Source organism: Condylura cristata, unplaced genomic scaffold (genome assembly GCF_000260355.1).
Source record: "Condylura cristata isolate star-nosed mole 26May11 unplaced genomic scaffold, ConCri1.0 scaffold00010, whole genome shotgun sequence".
In the NCBI taxonomy this organism is placed as follows: Eukaryota; Metazoa; Chordata; class Mammalia; order Eulipotyphla; family Talpidae; genus Condylura; species Condylura cristata.
In genome coordinates this window covers 7877754-7900366 of record NW_004567111.1, presented here as the reverse complement: position 1 = coordinate 7900366, position 22613 = coordinate 7877754, and the positions used below count along the sequence as shown (strand labels likewise).

At 47.3% G+C, this 22613-nt stretch overlaps 1 protein-coding gene across 1 annotated transcript in view; it reads left to right on the top strand.

The window, feature by feature from the left end:
- The window catches only part of CLDN10 (claudin 10), a 100673-nt gene that overhangs the window by 9176 nt on the left and 68884 nt on the right, over nt 1-22613 (top strand). The window lies entirely within an intron of this gene.

The window sequence follows — 22613 nt, the reverse complement described above, 5'->3', positions numbered from 1 at the left end:
AAATAACAAACCAGTCCTGACTTTCCTCTCGGAGCCCCTGTGTCATCAAACTGGACTTTGTGCTTACCCTTCTCCCTAGACCTTGCCTCCACACCAGGCAAATGCCTTTCCTCATGGTGCCATCTCTCTCTTTCAAACTCCACCTCAAATGCCATCTTCCATGCAAAACCTTTTTAATCTTTTAACTAGAAGGGACCTTTGTCTCCATCCTCCCTCCCTCCTGCTAGGCACTTAGTCCTTTTCTTATCGTGGCCTGTATTGTGGGTACTGTATCTGCCCTCTCCCAACCTCCAGATCCTGCTCCCCAAGAGGGCAGGGATTTAGAAATTCTTTCTACCCCTTCCTGATAAGCAGGCCCTTGCTTATTCTACAGGCATGTTCTAGGGCCCTATCGGCATGTGCTGAATTACTAACAAATAACTGAGTTATTCAACAAAATGAGTCAGGTGTCTGGGAGCAAAGGCATGGACACCTTCTCCAGTTACTGTGTTTAGTGCTCCTCTGAGCCTATCCGGAGAGTCCTCAGGTCCACACTTCTCCTTGTGCAAAAGCATAGCGTGAGTGAAGTTTGCAAGACACCAAAAAGAGAAAGTGCCGAGCTCTTCTTGGTGCACAATGGGTTAAAGCACAGCATTTTGAAGCTAGCTGCAATGCCTCGGTGAGTCCAATCCCCCGCCAGGGAGGTGACCCACATGGCAGGGCAGACCTCTCCTGTCTCCTCACTATTCCCCTCAGCTCCCCACTTTGTCTCTAGTGAATCCTCTTAGCACCCCTGCATCTCTGGCCTGTACCCTAGTTCTGTTTGCATAGATAAATAAATTTTAAAAAGAGAGAGGGAGAAAGTACCTAGTAGAACATTTCCTTGTTCTTTGGGAACCAGGCCGATTCTCAAAGGAAGCTACTTTTCTTACTAGGAGCTTTGGAATAATCTCTTTAATGACCTCTTCTAGAATTTACCTGGGGTTGGCTACCCCACACAATCCATGTGAGGTCACTGAATGAAGAGTTGGGCAGAGATTCTCAGTAGCACACAGTTCTACAGCAAGAATAGATTAAAAACCTCAAGGGCATAGATAATTTAGGAAGTGATGGGTTTTGAGTCTGTATGGACTTTACTGTCAATACAATTTAAATATTCTAAGTTCACGGTTTCTTTTTTAATGGATGTGTTTAAAAACTGGCATGCCAGATGCCTAAAAATTGAGCAATTAATGGACAAACATCGTAGATTTCAACATTATGAAAAATCCCAGGGACCCCTCACAATGTTCCCCTGGAGTGGTTGGAAACAGCCTGGTTGTGAGGGAGCAGCTGAGAAATCACAATGAGATTCAAATGACTCTGATAGTTTGGGTTCTTCGAACACTCACTCTCAGGAATTTTCTTTCCTCTGGGTGATTCTGGGCTGACTCCCTCCCTTGGTAATTAATGACTTTGAGATACGGATTTGGCTGCGGGGCTTGTCCATAAATCATCCAGCCATGCGTGACCACAGTCAGCAGAAAAAAGACCTCTCCTCATCCGCTGGATTGTAAAGAACGGCTGGAAGGCATGACCATTTCTCTGAGGTTCAAGTTTATGCTTGTTGTGAGCAACTCAGTAAAAAGTGCAAGGTAAGCATAAAGTGCTTTCACTGAGTGCAGACTAAATCACATGCCATAACCTCCTTGAGATAGCCCGGACCCATTTGGGTTATCTATATTACAAAACGTGTCTCGGGATGATTGCTTAGAAATAGTCATTCTTTCTTTACTCTAACCCAAATGTGTCTTACTTTAACCCAAATGGCTGAGATGAGGAGTGGAAGTCAGTTTTTAACAATAAGTTGTTTCCCTCCTGAATTTTTTCCTGTCAGGATTTTCTCAGTTACCCCACCACACACACATCCCACTCCTCAAGCGTGCCTCCTGACTTCTTAAAACATTCGTGATTCCTTTTTATTATCAACTCAAATGAACAGGTCTTCTCTTATCTCTGAATCTTCTCCAGCAAGCTTTAAAACTTGTAAGCCTCACGTGTATCTCACACTCTTTTCACTTCCCTGTGTATTAAAGTGATGCTTGACATGATACTCACCTGTGGGAACAAATACTGGTATCGTAATGTTTGCAGACAGAAAGTCTAGACTTTTCCAGGGACCCCTGCCATCACGAGCTCTAAGTTTCCCTAGAAAAGCATGCAACTATCTCCTCATCTCCTACCTGCTGTTATCTTTGGAGAGAAATTAAACAAATCTCAACAAGACTACAACTTGGCTCAAGTCACTCCCCCAGCAGCTGCCAGCTCAGACACCATCAGCCTTCCCTCTACTTGATCACACAAGAAGAGTGAACACCAAACAGCTTTTAGAAAAGACCCCAGGGGGCCCTCCCTGGTGGCACAACAGGCTAAAGCACAGCACTGTGGGGCTGCCCCAGCCACTGCAGCACGGGTTCAATCCCTGGCCAGGGAGGTGACCCACATGGCGCAGCAGACCTCTCCTCCCTTGCCCGCTGCTCCCTCAGCAGTGTATTTGAGTGGATCTGCCTGTTCTGCTCCCCACTGTGACTCTGGTGAGTTCCCTCATCCCTCCCCCCCAAGCACCTCTGACTTGAACCCCATTTCTTGTACATGTACATAAATAAATTTTTTTAAAAAGATTTATTTATTTATTCATACAGAACTGGGGTACAGGCCAGAAGCTCAGGGACAGTGAGAGGCTTCACCAGAGACAGAGTGGGGAGCAGAACAGGCAGATCGACGAAGTACACTGCTGAGGGGAGTAGTGGGTGGGTCAGGAGAGGTCTGCCGTGCCATGTGGTCACCTCCGGGGCAGGCGGGAATCGAACTCATGCGGAAGTGGTTTCAGCTTCTTAGTGCAGTGCTTTAACCCGCTGCGCCACCAGGGAGGGCCATTAATAAATCTTTTTAAAAAAGAGTTAAAGAGGCCCTCGATGGTGGCGCAGCGGGTTAAAGCACTGAACTAAGAAGCTTAAGGCACTTCTGCATGAGTTCGATCCCCGCCTGCCCCAGAGGTGACCACATGGCACGGCAGACCTCTTCTGACCCGCCCGCTGCTCCCCTCAGCAGTGTACTTCGTCGATCTGCCTGTTCTGCTCCCCACTCTGTCTCTTGTGAATCTTCTCACCCTCCGCATCTCTGGCCTGTACCCCAGTTCTGTACGAATAAATAAATAAATCTTTAAAAAAAAAGAGTTAAAGAAAGAAAAGACCCCTGGGTGCACCTCTCCTCACCACATTATCTCTGTGCAGAAGCTTCTCCCACACGAGGTCCCAGGGCCGATGCTTCTCCCTCAGGGTCACATCCCCCAATGGGCCTCGGACAGCCCTATGTCCACTGTGTCTTTCCTCCCTCCCTCCCCTGCAGAGAGTCCTGCTCCAGCATCCCAAGATGGATAACCTCTTCAGTCACCTCCGGGTAGTCATTTCCCACAAACCTGTCTCCCTCAGATGGCCAGGTCAGGACAAATTTTCCTTTATGCTGGCGTCCCAGTGTCTCAGGACCCTGCACACCTCTGCAAATATGTAAAGAAGGTTGAGGCTGAGCCAGATCAGGGGTGTGGGTTCCTTTCCCTCTCTTGCTACACTTTCATGGGGTGGGTTGCAAGATGGAAGGAGATGCTTCCTTTCCACACCCTCGCTGCACCCTTAGAGATTCAGTGAAGATGGCAGGGTGGGGGGTGTCAGGTCTTAGCCCCCTTCACAAACTGGGTGCTGTGAAAATTTCTGAATCAGAACAGATATTGAGGACAGTAGTGCCATATATCTCCATAGACAGTGTGTGAATTGCTAAAGCAGAAGTATAGTTTGGGGACTAATTGCATCCCCCTTCACAATAAAGTTTGAATGTTTAACCTTGAAATTCCAGTTTTTTATATATATTATATACTTATATATTTGTAGTGAAATATATACTTATATATATTTATATTGTGTGTATCACATATAATACACACATTGTAAATATATATATTTCACTACAAATATATAAGTATATAATATTTAATTATAAACATATAAGTACATATATTTTATAGTGTATTTAAATATATTCTATTACCTGTATATTAATTTATAAATGCATGTAGTTTTTATATTTTATATATATATATGTAATAACTGTCCCAAAGCACAACCAGGGTGGGCCATAATAAATGCATCCATAAATATATATATTTAGTGTATTTAAATATACTCTAGTAAATGTAAGTTTTATTATTATATATGACATACATTTAAATACGTACGCGCACACACACATACTTCCTTTTGCAGACATTCCTGGCTAACTGGCTCCTTCCCTGCTCTTAGGCTTTCCCTGCTCTCTGCAGTTGGTTCTGCACTGACACATCCTGGAGCCAGAAGAGGAGAGCAAAAGCCCTGTTTCTGGAGGCTTTAGCAATCCCTGAGCTCTGCCCATCTTTTATAAATCTTATTTTGGTTCCCAGAGGCTGAGATCCACTCTGGTTCCTGGGAAACAGCCCCAGGGACAGCCTCAGGCAGGCAGTGACCCCACTGGTACCCAAAAGGCACCGCCCTTCTCTCTCCAGGGACCAGATGGACCAGCAAAGCCAGAGGCCTCCAAGGTTGATTCCTTTGGCTTCTTCTGCCTCAGGGCCTCCAAGGCTGTCAACCTCAGGCACTAACTGTCCCTGCCCAACCCCTCAGTCTGCTTCAGAACCCCGTGCTACTCCCTGGGGCCATTTATTACTGCTCAGCCTGGTGTCGACTTGCGACAGTTATGTCAATAAATGCTGAAGCCCTCTATCCAGAAACACTGCTGGTGCTATTTTTTGTATTTGGGATGGGTGAGTTCCTTCTCTTTTCACTTTTCCTTTAGTTCTGTCTTTATAGCGCCAACAAATAGCGGAATTCTAGGAAGACGAGGCAGATCAGAGCAAGGAGGAGTGAGTGTGTGGGTGGGTGGGTGGAGTACATTTGAAGGAAGTCAGGGGTCACAAGAGTCACTAGTTAAACCAGGAAGGAAGTTAGCTTTTTGGTCTTTAGCACTGGATCCATCTTTCTTTTCAGGGGAAGCACTCTTCAGCCTCTGCACATCAAGAAGCCCTCTTTTGTATTTGTCACTGTTCAGGCACTGGAGACAAACCAGAGAGCAAGGAAGACAAAGTCATGGAGCTTAGGTCCCAATGGCCAAATGTTGTGTCCCCCCCAAATCCATATGTTGAAATCTAACCCCCCAATTTGGTGCTGTTAGGAGTGGGTGCCCTGGGGGCAGGGTTAGTGTCCCGAAGGGACTCCAAGGAGCTCACTCGTTTCCTGTCCACCATGGGGAAAGATTTCTGCAACGAAGAAAAGGGTCCTGACCAGGCTGCCCCCTGGCCTCGGACTGCCAGCCCTGAGAACTGTCAAAACAGGCGTCTGCAAAACAGGACACCCTGTCTGTGCTGCGTTGTGCTGTCGGCCCCCCTGAAACCTGGGACCCACAATCTGCCTTCGGCTGTGAGCCACACAATGTGAACTTGTTGGGGGGAATGACCCACTTTACAAGAGTCTAAGCACACGATTAAATGGACAGCAACGGGGGGCGGGTGGGAAGGAAACTCTTGGCTGAGTTCTGGAGACTGGCCTCGTGGGGCGGCAGCTCCTGATCCCCGGAGCTCTAAGACCCCCCAGCTGCAAGGAGGAGGCGGCGCCACATCCCAGGGCAGAGTCCCGGTGGCTCTCCCCAAACTCCGGGGAAGCTGCAGGACACAGGCGTGGCGTTCACGAGCATCTCGAACGGCCTCGACTTCGGGCCTGCCTGTCTTTACGCCACTTCTCAGAGGCTTCGCGTTCCCACTGTCTGTTTGTGCTGGTTTAGACGCCGCCTCTCTGCTCCGCCACGTTTTATCTGACCCGGCCTTAAGCATGTCTGTGCATCGGTGTTCGTGCAAAAAATCCAGGCTGATTTTTATTGCTGAGTTATCGATCTCAGCTGCCCCCACCTTTGCATCAGGCAGGTCATTAACAGTCAAAACTTATTGACAATCACATCAACAGCTCCTACTTGCCAGTTTTTGCAAAAGGTAGTTCCTTCATATTAGCTACAGAGGCAGCATTTCAGAAAAAAGGGTGTCTGCTGTCGTGTGGCCAGGATTATTTCCTACACCCCTTCCTGTAGGCTATTGGGAGGTCAGGATTCCGCCAAAGCACAACACAGTGTCCTACGCAGAGGAGCAAAGAGAGGAGCAATAGGATGTTGCTATCTTTTCCCACACGGAGTGCTCATATATATATATTTTTTAATAAGTTTGTAGATAGATATTCCTTTTCCAACCATCCTAGTGGATTTCTTTTTTTTTTAATTAATTAATTATATGCATGCAGAACTGGGGTACAGGTGCAGAGGAAGTGAGAGGCTTCACCAGAGACAGAGTGGGGAGCAGAACACGCAGATCAGTGAAGTACACTGCTGAGGGGCGCAGCGGGCGGGTCAGGAGAGGTCTGCCGCCTCATGTGGTCACCTGGGGCGGGGATCGAACTCGCACTGGGGCAGCGGTAGCTGGCTTGCAGTGCTGCCTCCTAACCCGTTGCACCACTGAGGAGGGCCCTCAACATCTTAAAGGAGCAAGGAAATAATGGTTCATGGTTATTTCTTTGTGGAGTTTTGGATTGGATTAGAACACCAGTATAAATTGGATTTAAAATGTCCAGTAGCAACATTTTTTGAGAACAGAAACACTGGCTTCTATTTCTCCCGATATTGCACAATACTTACTCAGTGCAGTGCACGGTAAGAATAAGGACTCTGTAAGTTCATTTGTTGGATGAATGAATTTATTTATTCATGAATAAATTCTTTATTCATGAATGAACATATTTATTCGCTCATTACTTTTCTTCCTTTCCTTGCATTTTATCTGCTATTTTCTTTATTCTTTGGACTCAGTAATACTTTTCATATAATTTCCAATAAGAGAGCTGAATAAATGCATATTGACCTGAATTGAAAAGAGAAATGGAAACAAACAGAACATCTTTAGCAAATTGAATCAAAAATCTCCCAACGAGTTGCAAATTAATCCAGTGAGATGTTCCGGATGTTTTGGATGAGGGAATTCGCTGCCAGACAGGTCACACTCCTACTAACCTCAGCCTGGTAAAAGGAAGATCCGTCTAATCCAAAACATCCTGCGATTTTAATTTAATTACTAAACAGCATGTTGGGCAAGTTCAGTTAGACTTCAAGATGACTTAGCAGAAAGTCTCTGGTTTGATAATGAAAACAGCTGCTGTTGAATGCCATAAAAATGACTGATCAGAGACAAACAGACAGGGACAAATGGGAAGGAAGAAGCTTTCACTTAACATGAGGTTCGGGGGCAATAAAATGATGTGTCCTTTAGGGTTAAACTTTAATTTCACATCCTTTAGCTATAAAACTGCATTTGCTACCTGCCGCCGAGGGGGTCATCCAGCCATCTTTCCTTGCTTTTCCAAATGCAACTTATATTTAGGGGTTTTTGTTTTTGTTTTTTTTTGCTTTTTTTTTTGTTTGCTTATTTTTACATCATTTTGTACATTTTTTTTTCCATCTCAGTTGTAATCCCCACGGGTTTCCCATCACCAAGTCACCCTATATTTAGGTTTTGAGGCAAAAATCTGTCTGCTCCTTGGCCCACAAATCTCCGACTCCCTTTCCCATCTCTACTTTCCTATCCCACCCAGTTTTGCTTTAAGGAACTTCAAAAACGAGCAGTAAAACCTCTGTTCAAGAACATTTGAACATTCATGCTTCCTTCCATTCCACAAATAACCATTAAGTATGTTCTACGTGGAAGGGGTTTGGCTCCATTTGTGGGGCAGGGCGAATAAGACCAAGTTATTGCTATTTTTCACGATTTTTCAAGATTTCTATTTAAAGGAAAAATTGAAGCAGAAGGAGGAATGGGAGAAAGATACAGTTGTTCTCCACTTATATTATTCAAGGGGAGGGTCTGGCTTGCCGTAATTAGAATAAGTCCAAGGAAAACTTATATTCCCCCCAAAACCAATTCCCCTCCAGTCTTCCCCATATCGTCATGCCCCACGATGGACTCTCTGTCATCCAGTAGCGTCTTACAGGCACAGCCTGTGTCTGCCTCTAATGCTGTCATGCATGTCTCGCCTGCCGCCTGAGGCCAACTGCATTTGCAGCTTGGAGATGATGGCAGGCCCGACCCCCAGCTCCCTCCACATCTCTGATGTTGCTCCAGTTCCCAGCCCCAAAAGGGTCTAAAAAAAAAAAATTATTTGTGGAGTGAAATTAAATCCTTACAGCTTCACCAGCTTATAAAACCTGCTTCCAACAAAACCACCATCTTCTACATTGGATGCATCTTCTAATTTTGGAACCAAATGGATCCTCCTCCTTCAAGAAGGGGGGTGTGCAGCTTAAGGAAGCAACATGCCCGGGGTGTATGACTGGTTATCTGCTTGACCTCGCACTCACTGATGTGGGGAGACTTCCTGCTGCACCCACTGTTTGCTTTCTGTCCTCATCTCCTATCCTAGCTTGGAATACTCTGCAGTCAGCAGTGACCTTGGCTCCATCTGTTACTTTTTTGGTCCTCAGTTCCCCTGGCGAGCGGCACCTGGATGAGTTAGATGTGGAAATATCCATATCCGGGGTTGCTTTTCAGCTGGGGGGAAAGCATGGTTTGCACTTACAGTCTCAGATACTTTTCCCTCCTAATGAATCCCTGGGGAGCCAAAACTCCCCAAATTGAGCCAACTGTGGAAGGAGGGATGTCCCCATGACGGTGGCATGAAGCTGGATCTGCGTAGGAGTTGGCCATTGTCAGAAACCGTTGTGAAGCAAACAGGCACCAGCGCTCCTGGGCAGCAAGCACCAGCCTTTCATGCCCGTGACATTGCATCAAACCGGCTGAGCTCAGGTGTGTGGCTCTTTTGATCCTGACCAGGGATCTTGCTTAGGCACCTGAGGATCTGCTGGGGGTGGCTGACCTCTGCAGAGGCTGGCTGGGGTGACTGGGCTCTCCCGTTCTTGTCCCCCTTCTAGGCCAGGTGTATTCTTTCATGGCAGAAGCAGAGCAGAACAGGCCCCATCATGAAAGCTGTCTTGTATGCCCTTTCTTGTTTCTTGTGTTGTATCTTTTGACATCCTGTGGACCAAAGTCAGGCAGAATGTTCAACCAGAGTCGTGGGCCGGAGAAACATACCAGCCTCTCTGATGGAAGAAATGGCCAAAATCAGGTGGCGCAGGGCTCGGGTGTAAGGACTGAAGACTTGGAGCCTGGGCTGCAGCAGAACGTTCCTGCAGTGACCTCTGTCCGGCTCTGCTCTCTTCTCTTGATGTTTTGCTTACTTTGCAAGCAAGACTGTGACCTCATGTCAAGACACGGGGCCCCTGTTCCTTGCCAGTCCACGAGACGGATTTCCAGTCCTTGTATAGTCTGCTGCCCTTGCCGAGTAGAGGAAGGACAGGCTCTTCTCACGGTCTTCACTTATGCTAAAAACTCACCATCCATATCCCCTTCATCCTCATTCCCAAGCTATCTGGTTTTTACTGCTTTCTGTCAGTGCTCGACAGTCTACCCCCATCTTTTATACCTGCCACCATTAGTGCGGCCATTAACCCTGATCTTCAACTGGTTTTTGAGTTGTTGGAGATCGAAATTATTTCAGAGGAAAAAAAAAGAACTTGGAAATAAAACAACTTCCTAAATCTAATTCCTGTGCTCTTCATTATTCATTTAAGATTTATTTATTTATGCATAGAAGAACTGGGGTACAGGCCAGAGGTGCAGGGGGTGAGAAGATTCACCACAGACAGAGTGGGGAGCAGAACAGGCAGATTGATGAAACACCCTGCTGAGGGGAGCAGCGGGCGGGTCAGGAGAGGTCTGTCTGCCGCGCCATGTGGGTTAGCTCCGGGCAGGGTTCAAACTCGTGTGCAGTGGCTGTGGATCGCTTCATAGTGCTGTGCTCTAACCCGTTGCACCACCAGGGAGGGCAACTGTGCTTTTTAAACCAAAGTTCACTACTCCCACCAAGATGCCAGTGCTTCACCCTTGTGGTCCCCCAAACCGCAGGAGCTGTCTATCCAAAACACCTTCCACGAGCAGTCAAGTTCTGTTACTACACTGGGCCCTTCCCTCTCACATCCTGTCAAGTGACTACAAGTTTTGGAACATTTTTGCATCCGTAATCCACATGGACATATTTACATGTGTCTAGGACATCTTGCTAGGTGGAGGAAGAAGCGAGGGGCAGAGCTGGAGAGGGGTTGGAAAGGTGGCAATAAAATGATCACCACAGAAGGGCACAGACGTGGAAGATGGTGACAGTGCAGACGTTACAGAACACAGCGCAGGAAAGCTTTTCAGTGGAATGCTGGATCATTGCGCTTCCTGGATGGTTTCATTCCTTTATTTTTCAAATTTAAGTGTTTTTTTGTTTTTTTTTTTTTAAGATTTACTTATCTATGCAACAAGAACTGAGGTCTAGGTTAGAGGTACAGGGGAGGATTCCCCAGAGACAGAGTGGGGAGCAGAACAATCAGATCTACTGAAATTCACTGCTGAGAGGAGCAGCCATGAGACAGGAGAAGTCTGGTGCACCATATGGCTCAGCTCCCCGGCTGGGGATGGAAACGTGCTGCAGTGACTGTGAACAGCCTCATAGTGCTGCACTTTAACCCCTTATGCGGCCAGAGAGAATCCAAATAAACACTTTCAATTTTTACATTTTATTTAACATTTTTTAGTTATTTTATGAATTTTAAGTTTTTCAATGATTACTAAAAATAAATTAACTTCTCAATTTGTTTTTCAACTTAAAACCATTTAAAATAAAAAATGATATATAATAGTTTATTTTTACATCATTTTGTGCCTTTTCCCATCTTAGTTGTAATCCCCATGGATTTCTCATCACCAAATCACCCGTGTGCCATCACCAAAGTCCAGTGCACTTCCCCTGGTAAAATGTCTCTGGTATATAGTTGTTCATTATTATTATTATTATTACTCCTGCTATGAGTGAAACCATCCGGTATTTTTCCTGTTCTTTCTGGCGTATTTCACTGAGCATGATCATTTCCAGCTCTATCCATGTTGCTGCAAAAGGCATATAAATACATTTTTTTGGTTGCTAGTAATATTCCATTGTGTATATGTACCACATCTTTTTAATCCAGTCATCCATTTTGGGGCATGTGGGCTGTTTCCATGTCTTTCCAATTGTGAATAAAGCAGCAATAAACATGGAGGTTTTTGAATCAGTGTTTTTGTGTCTTTTGGGTAGATATCTAGAAGTAGGATTGCTGGGTCCTATGGAAGCTCCATGTTTAGCAGTTTGAAAACCTCCAAAGAATTTTCTACAATGAAAACCATTTAAATTTTAATGTAAAGTTTTCATTTCATGTTAATGATAATTAATTTTTAATTTTCCCTTTCAATTTATTTTTCAACTGCTCTTTAAATTTTAATCACTCACATTGGTTTACAATTGTGAGGTGGTGGAAAGGTACAGTGGCACACCTCCTCAGGTGTATGTTACCACACCGCACCCACCTCCAGGCACCACAGTCCCCCCAACACAGGAGAGCTCCTGTGTCTGTCACTGGCTATTTCACTACTCTTTAATTAGTAGAACATGACAGTGATAGAGCTGAATCCTGTTCATGGCAGTGTAAGTGAGCAGGCATTATAGCAATATAAGAATTTTTGTCTGGTGGAGACTGTAAAAACCAGTTGTAATCTTTTTCTGATTCTCCATAAATCAACAATTAATAATAAACAGCCACAGATTAATGATGGTCACATCTGCACAGAACACATCTTGCCTTCTCTGAAGTCACTCTTTAATTCTGCCCAGCTCCGTGACTTTCAGATAGCAGTCTCTACAGCCACAGCCACTTAGTTCATTCACTCAGCCTCTAGAGAAGCATATTTAAAATTTATTTACACCATAATTGATTTTTTCGGATCCTTCTCTAAGACATAAGTCACTTTCATAAAGGCAAAGGCCTGGGATCAGGGGAACCTGGACCCAGGACGAGGGTGGAGGCCAGAGGGGGCTGGCTCAGTCTATCCTACCAGCCCTTTGCAGGTTGGGGGAGCCTCTCAGGGGGTATAAGCAAACACTATAAAACATCCAGGCAGTGTCCCCAACACCCCCAATTGCCTTGTACTTCTTTCTTGTCACAGTTGGCTTGTTCAAACCAGGTCCACAGAAGTCCTCCACATTATACTTGACTGCTCTTAAAATTCCTCTACTCAGGGCCCCCTCTAGTGGTACAGCTGGTTAAAGCAGAGCACCAAGAAGCTATCGCAGCCACGGCAGCAAGAGTTCGATCCCCAGCCCCAGAGGTGACCCACATGGCACAGCAGACCTCTCTTGTCTCGCCCACTGCTCCTCTCAGCAGTGTACTTTGTCAATCTGCCTCTTCTGCTCCCCACTCTGTCTCTGGTAAATCCTCTTACCACCCCTGTGCCTCTGGCTTGTACCCCAATTCTGTACGTATAAATTAATAAATCTTAAAAACAAAAACAAAAACAAAAAAACCCCATTCAGCTGACACCAGGGAGTATTCTCCAACTTTGTAGAGACACACAGTCTCCCCTGAAGGGGTTAGGGGCTGAAATTGTAGACAACTATTTACTCAAGTTTCTGCTCATCCAGGAAAGGATATATGTATGTGTGTGTGTGTATATACACACACACACAAACAGTTATATTTATAATATTTGCTTTAACTTCAGCATCTATATTTAGCAAGAGTTAGACGCTGGCTAATGATCAATCACCCATCTAGCTGAGAGTTCATTTCACTTAAGAGGCTTTGGTCTTGAAAGTGCAAAGTCCTACGGCCACAGAGGGCTGGAGTGGTGATGAGTCCCACTGGCCACCTGGCGTAGTCAACTCAGTTTGCAAAGGAAGAAACTAAGATTCAGCAGAGTCTAGTGACTTGCCAGAAGTCACACAGCTAGTGCATAGCAGGGGCAGTACTGGCAAGCACTCGCCTCTTCCCTCCCATGAGCCTGTCTCCTGCCCCTTCTTTCCTGGGTGAATGCTGAAGGTCATTACCATTTTGGCACCATTTTTGCAAGGAGGCCCATTCTGAAAGTTGATTCTTTTTCTTTCTTATTTATTTATTTATTTATGCATACAAGAACTGGGGTACACGCCAGAAGTGGGGGGGGGTGAGGCAGTGAGAGGATTCACCAGAGACAGAGTGGGGAGCAGAACAGGTGGATCTACTGAAATCTACTGCTGAGGGGAGCAGCATGCAGGTCAGGAGAGGTCTGCTGGGCCATGTGAGTTAGCTCCCTGGCCGGGGATCGAACTCATGCTGCAGTGGCTGCTGATAGCTTCATAGTTCTGAGACTTCAAGGAGGCCCTGAGAGTCAAATCTTATGACTCGAGCTACTCTATATAGGTGTTGTGAGTTTATTCAGTCATCCCGTAAATATTTAGGGATTGGCTCTGAGATAGCAGGACAGCCTCCATGTGTCTACATTTTTAAAAACTTGTCCAAATAAGAAATAAAGTCAAGGAACATGTATCTGGTACAGTGTGAAGACTGGAGACCCTTTTTCAAACATCTAAGTCAATTTTCCCATAACCTTTTATTCCAACATTTCTTCACATTACGGTAAGTTCTACTGTCCTAATAGTAAAACTTTGCTCATTTATCTAATTCAATTAGCCTCTACCACAATCAAGGGCACTAAAGGGGCTAAAAGGGGATTTCCAACTCTTAGAACTCCCCAGAAATGGAACTGACTGCTGGTGAGGTTAGTTAAGGGGGAAATGGAAGACTAGGGAGGTCTTGTCAGCAAGGGCTGGATGTGAAATCCAGTGTCCTCTTTCCCTGGGACTGAACGAAACATTTATGTAGCTTGTGTGATGTTCCAGGAGAGTTCTTTCTAGTACAGTGTAGCAACTGTTTATACAAAGGGATACCACTTTCTATACAAAGGGATACCACTTTGGCTTCCCTCCCTCTCTCCTCCCATTGTGTGGCTAGTTACAGTCTTGCCCACAGAGACTCCACCTGGCAGAGTGACATTCTTTCACAAATGAAAGGACAGACTTGTGAGCATACAGGACTGCTTGGACTCGTCCTCCTTCACTCTCTGGTTATCTTCTGCTTAAATCACAGACTGTCTCTTCCAAGATTAGAACCTCCCACCGGAGGTTTATTAGCAGCTTTGCTCTCAGTCTTAGGTTGAGGGAGCAGTAGAAGACACATTTAGGACTGGGGAGATGCTCACTGAAGCCTGTGTGCTTTCAAGGTCATGAAAAGCCCTGCAGCCCTACTGTGCATCAGGCTCTGAGATGGATGCTGGGAGCCATGGGGAGGGGACAGTAGGTGAAAGAGACACAGTCCCAGCTCTTCCAGGCTCAGTTCCTCCTGAGATGAGAAAGAAAAGGCCATGGAGTGACCGGGGAGGGTCCTCATCCCAGGAGGGAAGTGACAGCTCATTTCAGCCTGAAGGATGAGTAAGAGTCAGTCGATGAAAAGAGAGGAGGGAAGCTTCCAGATAGAAGAAAGAAGACAGTCTGATGCATTCAAGAAAGAAAAAGAGATCGAGACATGTTGGGACAGTGGTTAGATAGAGAGACTGAGATGGAGCAAGAGAGGGAGCGGGCCAGATGTGGCCGCCCCAGGCCCCACAGGTGATCACCCTCAGTTTACAAGTTTCTTACCAGTACACCCTGAAGAATTCCTGAAGGAATTCTTTCCCAGCTTCCTAAATGGCCTAACTCTTTCCCTGCGTAGGGAAAAGTCCCACAATTGCCCAGTTCCCATGAAGGGCCTGACATGGCTCTTGACCGCAGGAGAAATAACACTGAGGAGGGAGGAGGGGAACCCTCCCATGAAGTCATACAGTAATGTCTGGGCCTCCCTGGTGGTGCAAGGGGTTAAAGCACAGCACTATGAAGCTCTCTGCAGCTGCTGGGGCACAAGTTCGATCCCCAGTCAGGGAGCTGACCCACATGGTTCAGCAGACCTCGCTGTCTCCCCGCTGCTCCCCTCAGCAGTGGATTTCAGTAGATCTGTCTGTTCTGCTCCCCACTCTGTCTCTGGTGAATCCTTTCACTACCACCCCCACCTCTGGCCTGTATTCCACTTCTTGCATGCGTGCATAAATAAATCTTTAAAAAAAATGGTCTGTTCTTTCAAAACACAAATAAGATATACATCCAAGAACCATGAGGCAAAAAAAGAAAGGCTATCAGGAACACACCATTAACTCCCCGAGACTAACTTTTTGATCCCATCCCCCCAATTTTGATCCCATTCCCCACTTCCACCCCCATAAAATGCCTGAGGCTAACCCAGGTAAATTCTATGCTCTATTTCCTTGACCAAATCGTTGTTTTAATTAAGATATGATCAGCATATAACATCATAGTAGTTTCAGGTGTCCAGCATAATAATTCAACATTTGCATCTCAATCATGTGACACAATCCCCATCAAATGGGGGGGACAAACATCCATCTCTACAGGTGGTGTGTTTGCTGAGAATTATTTTTCAAAGATTTATTTATTTTTGCATACAAGAGCTGGGGTGCAGGCCAGAGGTGCAGGGGCCGTAAAAGCATTCACCAGAGACAGAGTGGAGAGCAGAACAGGCAGATCTACTGAAATACACTGCTGAGGGGGGCAGTGTATAGGGAGACAGGAGACGTTTGCTGCACCCTGTGGGTCGCTCCCTGGCCGGGGATCGAACTCATGCTGCTGTGTGTAGGGACAACTTCCTAGTGCTTACGTTACAGGGCAGCCCAGTAACACTGGCACTTAACCCCCTGCACCATCAGGGAGGGCCTGATGAGAACTCTTACGCCCTACCCTCAGCAGTTACCTGTGTGCCAGCCGTCTTGTTAACTCTAGCCTCACCGGGGCCATGACACCCCCAGGGCCTGTTCACTGATACTGAAAATTTGCCCTTTTTGTCAACCACCCCCAACTTTTCCACCCCACCGCCGCCTTTCACAACCACCAATCTGTCCTCTGTATCTGAGTTAGGCTTCTGACAAAAAAAAATTTTTTTTTGCTTACTTTCTCTAGTAGTGTTTATTGGTGTCTGTGATTTGTCAACTAATTAAATTTCGTTAAAAGTCTTCATCATTTTATTTTATTGAGTTCAGCTACTGAAATGAGTTAATTTTATAGCATCCTTTTATGGTTTAGGTATGCATGAATATCACTTCTTTTTTTGTTAGAAATGAGGTAACGCTGCCTTACCACGTTACAAGTGACTTAGGGAATAGACTCACCCAGCACCCCAAACACCCTCGGCCCCTTGCCCGGGACCATTGCCCCCCTCCGGAGCTGCTTTTGTTTCACTTGCTGCTAGGTTTGCACCCCCCAAACACATCTCTGCCTTTGAGGTCCGGCGGCCACACACGCTTTAACTATTTTAAGGTTTCAGAGCAGAAACACACCAAGGAAGAGCGGGCCCGAAACGACCCCAGCAAACAGTCACCCTCGCCACGGAGTCACCAGCACGCCAGGGCCGAGGAACGTCTCCTCACAGAGGGCGCTGGGCAACGTGGACAGACTCGCGCAAAACCAAATAACTCGAGTCCACTTAACACCATGCCCAGGAATCACGTCAAAACAGAGGCTGAGCGCCCCCGAGGCTCTTACCTGCGCCAATCTCACAGCTTGCAGGTACAGCCAGGTCGCCGAGTCCGCGCTTGTCTCGCTCCATCGCTGGGGCTCTTTTCTGTGGTGCAAGGGGCAGTGTTCACACTGGGGGCCGTTTAGGGGGGACGGGAGGAGCCCCCAGCTGCACGAGAGGCAGGCTGGCTCCCTGCGCTGCAGGCCCGCGGCACTGGCTAAGGCGCATGCGCGGAAGAGGCTGCGCGCTCGGCCCAAGGCCCAGCAGGGCCGGGCGAGCACCTGGCTGCTAGAGGGAGCGCGGGGCTCAGTCCCACCTGGGCCTGCTGGGGGTCCAGATCTGCACGCGCTCCGCCGTGCTCTACATGCATATTCAACCGGAAAACGCTCTGGTAATAGCTACAGGCGGATACAGGACAGATGGAGAAAGTGCTCGGGAGGAAGCAATGGGAATTTGGACCTAAAACTGTACTTTTCGGATTTGGCTGCAAGTTGGCATCACGTGTGGTGTTAAAAAGTGTGGATTTCTGCTTCTCCAACTCAGAGATTCTGGTTTATGAGAAGGCCCCAGGCTGCCTGGGTGATTTGAATTTGCAGCCAATTCCCAGCCCCCGGCCATTGCCTCTGTAAGGTCATACTTAGGTGTGGTGGCGAAGTATACCGCAGTCCCGTGATTCCTGTGCAGGGACAGATTTGTGTGTTTATGTGTATGGAGGACGAGGTGGACGGCAGGGCAAGGATAGGGTGTGGGACCCTCTAGCCCCCCTCCCCCGCCCCTGCTCCGTGGCCCACCATTCCGTCTTTCCCAGCTCCTCTTGTGGCTACGTGGAGTCTGCTGCCCCCTGCTGGTCATTATTAATAGGGCACGCTGTCCCTGGAGGCTTTATTTCAGTCCACCTTTCATCGCAAACCTGTGAGGTTGAAACCCAGCCTGGGCGCTTGGCGAGCAGTATCTTAGGAATCACACATCATAAGCAGCTTGGGGCCCTCCGTGATGGTGCAACAGGTTAAAGGGCAGCACTATGAAGCTCTCCGCAGCCACTGCAGCACGAGTTCCATCGCTGGCCAGGGAGTGACCCACCCTCCCCATGCAGAAGACCTCTCCTCTCTCCCTACTGATCCCCTCAGCAGTGTACTTCTGTCAATCTGCCTTTCTGTTCACCACTCTGTGTCTGGTGTATTCTCTCACCACCACACACCTCTGGCCTGCACCCCAGCCAGCTCTTGTATGCATAAAAAAAAAAAAAAATCTGAAAAGAAAGAAAGAAAGAAAGAAAAGCAACTTGGCAGTGACTTCAGCCATTATTCCCTCACAGGGAAACTCCAGGAGTGTGAGCTCACTGACCACATCCTGGTCTGGCACAGGGCTGCACCTGGAGACTGAGTGAACCCCTGTCCTGGGGATTTGAGAAAATCCCTTGTATCAGCCAGTGGCAAGTACTGATAGCATCAAACATCACAAGTTCAGAGGGATGAGGTAACAAGTTTCAAATAACCTCAGACATCCCTTAGTGAGCTGTGTGTGGCAGGATGTGTTTTACTTAATTGTCACATTAAATTCTAATACAAGCCTAGTAGGTGTTAGGATTCCGATCTTTGAGATAGGAAACACGTGCAGCTTAGGAAACTTGCTGAGGGTCACAGGACGTTTTAGGCAGGATTTGGCAGGATCCTGTCCTGCTGTCCAGTGATTTGCATGACTTCAGCCCAGCTGAACCCCTGGGACGTTGCAGACACTGCCAACTGTTTTCGAAGCTGAGCAACCCAAGTTGGGGAAGGGTGTACCCACTTAGGACACCAAAAGCAGGCACAGTGTTTAACAGTAACAGCATTTATTTATGCAGGGAATGGAAAAAAGGGGAGAGGGGGACAGACGGGAAGAGGGAGAGAGTGTTTTCCCAGCTGGCACATGGCCCATGCTGTCTGCCCTGTCCCGGATCCCCCAGACAGCATCCACTGAGCAGAGGCTGGGGCTGTATGCCAAAACCTCTCACGGTAAGCTGGGGACTTCTCAGACACCCCTCCTTACTGGTAGCTTGACTGTCAAAAGCCAGCTCCTAAAGGCCCCAAATCCTCAGCTGTTAAACCACCAGAAACCTCAGGTCCACCCTTACTTCCCATCAGCCCCTACGCAGGGATAGCTTGAAAGCTCCGCCTGCAACTGGGGGTCCCTAGGAAAAGGGGAAGTTCCAGGCTCCCTGCCCCATCCAGAAGTAGGGTGGAGCCGATGAGAGAAAAAGAGAAGAGAAGGAATCTGAGAAGAAGGCAGCAGGATGGAGAGCCAGAAGGAGACCTGAGGAAGCCACCTGGAGCAGCAAGCATGTGATGAAGAAACCGGGCTTGTTTCCTGGCCCTGGACTGGTTAAGGCAGATGTGGGTGAGAGACCCGTGGGGAGGTGACTCTGGCAGTGTTCATACTGATTTTGATGTTGCTCTTTTCCTCCCAGACTTGTCTGGCCATTTCTGACCCTTTTTGATGGGTCCCGGTCAGAAGGTGCTTTAATCTAGTGGCAGCTTTCAGGCCTTGCTTTGGGGCAGCCCCTTTTGGGGGGACTTTTGCCCACGAGGGGATGGGTCACTTCAGGTGTTTGATTTAGAAGTTACATTCTTTGTGTTCTGTATTGTATATTCACTTTTCATTAAAGTTTTATATGTTTTGTCTTGATGCAGCAGATGGCAGAACCCATTTAGAGCTGGCAGGTTTTGGGGCTTCAGGGGTGTCCCTCTCCCTGTCCTGTAACTTGCCTCCCACCATCAAGTTGGCTAGGAGTCCCACCCACGAGCTTGCTCCTTACGCTCCTCTGACACTTCCGTTCTCAATTGCACACTAGCGTGGATACTTCCTTCTGCAGGGCAGCTCCCCAGGGCCCACTGGTGGGCAAGCACACATAGAGCAGGTTTGCCAGCCCATTGTTGATTTGGGCAAATGGACAAGAGAATCCTGGAGCCCTCAGTAGATATGAGAAGCCTTTTATTCTTTTTAAAGGACTATTTATTGATGCATACAGAGCTGGGGTACAGGCCGGAGGTGCAGGGGCGGTGAGAGGCTTCACCAGAGACAGAGTGGGGAGCAGAACAGGCTGACTGATGAAGTACACTGCTGAGGGGAGCAGCTGGAGAGACAGGAGAGGTCTGCCGCACCCTGTGGATCACCTCCGGAGTGGGGATGGAACTCATGTCCAAGTGGCTTTAGCTTCTCAGTGCAGTGCTTTAACCGGGCCACCAGGGAGGGCCCTGAGAGGCCTTTAATGCTAAAGGAGAACCAGGAACACAAGCAGCCCTGAGGGCAGGGAGGCCCCACAGCGCTCCAGCCCCTCAATCTCCCCTTTTATCCCTCCTTGTGTCCTTATTTACATATGTGCATACCCCAAGCTCTGGCTTCTCTGCGCTGTTGTCTGCAAGTACAGGCGTTGGTAGCTTGTGCTAACGGGCCCAGGCCTCCCCAACTCTATCTATCGCCAGTGGGCAGTGAAACCCGCGGAAAGCCAAACTGTGGCAGGGCTGTAGGAACTGGCAGTGGGAGACAAAAAAAGAGAACTTGAACCCATTCGGGCAGGGGGCACTTCTGCCCGGTTCTGGCAAAAATCTCCCTGCAGCAAACTCTCAGGCCTGGGTTCAGGCCAGAGAATGAGAAGAACTAATGGGAGAAGGAGCAAGCACCTTGAGCTTGTTGCCAGCATCTTTCCCGGCTTCTCTGAAAACTTCCTGCTTACTCTGTGTCTGTTCTTTCTACTCAGCCTTGGTTACATCAGGGGAACTGGGCAGAAGGCAGGCTCCAGTACCATGGATTCTGGTCTGAGGAGTTGCAAGGGGTCTGCATTTTTATGGTCCTGCACACACTTTGAGAAGCAGTCAACAGCTAACACCGGCAGGTCATCTGTGAAGGTCCATCCCATATATTTAAATGCCAAAGTCATAAATCACTCTAACAAACTGTCCAGTGCTCCTTCCTGACTAAAGGCAGGTTAGGGGACTGGACTCTGGAGTTCCAAGCCAGGTGACAGCGCAAGGACAGCCAATCCCGGCCTCCAGCCCTTCCACTCCCCCCACCTCCCTTTCTGGCGCTGACCCTCTTCATGCCCTGAGGAATCTGCTTCTCAGGCAAGAAGCATCCAGGCTGCAAGGTCAAGTTCAGGCCACCTTCTCCTTCCCAACCCCACAAATAGCTGTATCTATGTCACCTGTTCAGTAAAGGGATGTGCCCAGGCAAGAGGCCTGCTTTGGCACTGGCACCAGGGAATTTCGGGGTTCCAGAGCCTCTATGTCCTGGCCCTCAGTCGTACTGGTGTAGCACAAAGTATAGCCACGGACAAACCATAAACAAATGAACAGGACTGTGAGCCAATAAAGCCTTATTTATGGACACAAAAATTTGAGCTGGATGCAATTTTCCTATAATGCATTACTCTTCCTTTGAGTCGTTGAACCATTTAAAAGTGGGAAACTGGGCCCTCGCTGGTGGCACAGCAGGTTAAAGCACAGCACTAAGCAGCTAAAGCCACTTCAGCACGAGTTCGATCCCCACCCCGGAGGTGACCACATGGTGGCAGACCTCTCCTGACCCGCCAGCTGCTCCTCTCAGTGGATCTGCCTGTCTGTTCCCCACTCAGTTTCTGGTGAATCCTCTCACCCCCACATCTCTGGCCTGTACCCCAGTTCTTGAATGCATAAATAAGTAAATATATATATATATATAAAGGAGGAAACTATTCTTAGCTCATAGACCATCTAGAAACATATAGTTGCCTGGATTTGGCTCCAAATCTCTAAGTAACTGCAGGACTAATATTGCACTGAAAAGGAATTAGAAATTATTATTTAATATCATCAACTACCCTGTCAGTGATCAAATTCCTAGTTGTCTAGAAAAAGACAGATTTGCGCAGAATCCCTTTCTCCCTGCCTTGTGGCCTCTGACCCCTCTGGCGCCCTGTACACAGGTTTTTGCCGCCTCTCACCAGTAGATGGCACCACTAACCCTGATATCCGCGAACTCCTTGGCATCCCAACGGAGAAAACATCATTTGTTCACAGTTCAAAATTGAGGTGACTATATGAACACACGCTGAAAATAGCCTATTTGCTCTAGGTAACATGCATAAAACCTCAATACACTTCAGCTCAAAGGAACATTTTTGGTATCAAACAAGTTTTTAATTTGTTTTAAACGAAGAGGACGAAAGTCCGTTCTCTGTACTGAGATTCACCACTGCAGTGTCAACCCTGCCGGAGCTATTGCAGACACATGGTGGGCGTGTTAAGTACGCATTCCAAATACACGGTGGGAATCATATTATGTGCCTAATTCTGAATAAAAGTTTTTTTTTCAAATGCCCTTCAGCATGTTCTAAAGAATAAAGAGTCAGGAAGTGAGATTTCAATGGCATCGTTAAGCCAGCAGCGAGCCTGTCAGCTGGCAAAGAGCCGGACACAACTCTCATTATGCCAACGCAGTACTCTGATGGGTTTCTGTGCTCTCTGCCATCTTTTTGCCAGTAATCCGCAGTCTTCTTCCCACTGCTCCCTACAACAAGCATAAATCATTAAGAAAACCCTCGCAATTAGGTCATAATGAATTTTTCACTTTCAGGACACAAATCTCCAGTTGCTCAATTAATCGTCTCCTTTTCTGTTCTTTCATTACATTCAACAAACATCTGACCACTTCTACTGCGGCCACACAAAATCTGCTTGTCCTCTTGTTCATATTATTTGAGGTCACATCTTGTCATTCCCTAGAAAGAAATTAACACACTTTTAGGAGATCCAGCTGTCTATAAATTTCTGAAGGGCAGCCAGTGCGGCTCTTCCCAACAGATGACACAGTGCCCTAGTCATTCATTATTATTATTTTCCTAGAATCAAACGAACACATAATACTGGAATGGCCCTTCTGTTCTCAAGATCAAGTCCAGGGCAGACCCTCAACTTTGCTCTTTTAAAAAAAGATTTATTGGGCCCTCCCTGGTGGCGCAGCGGGTTAAAGCACAGCACTGAGAATCTAAAGCCGCTTCTGCATGAGTTCGATTCCCG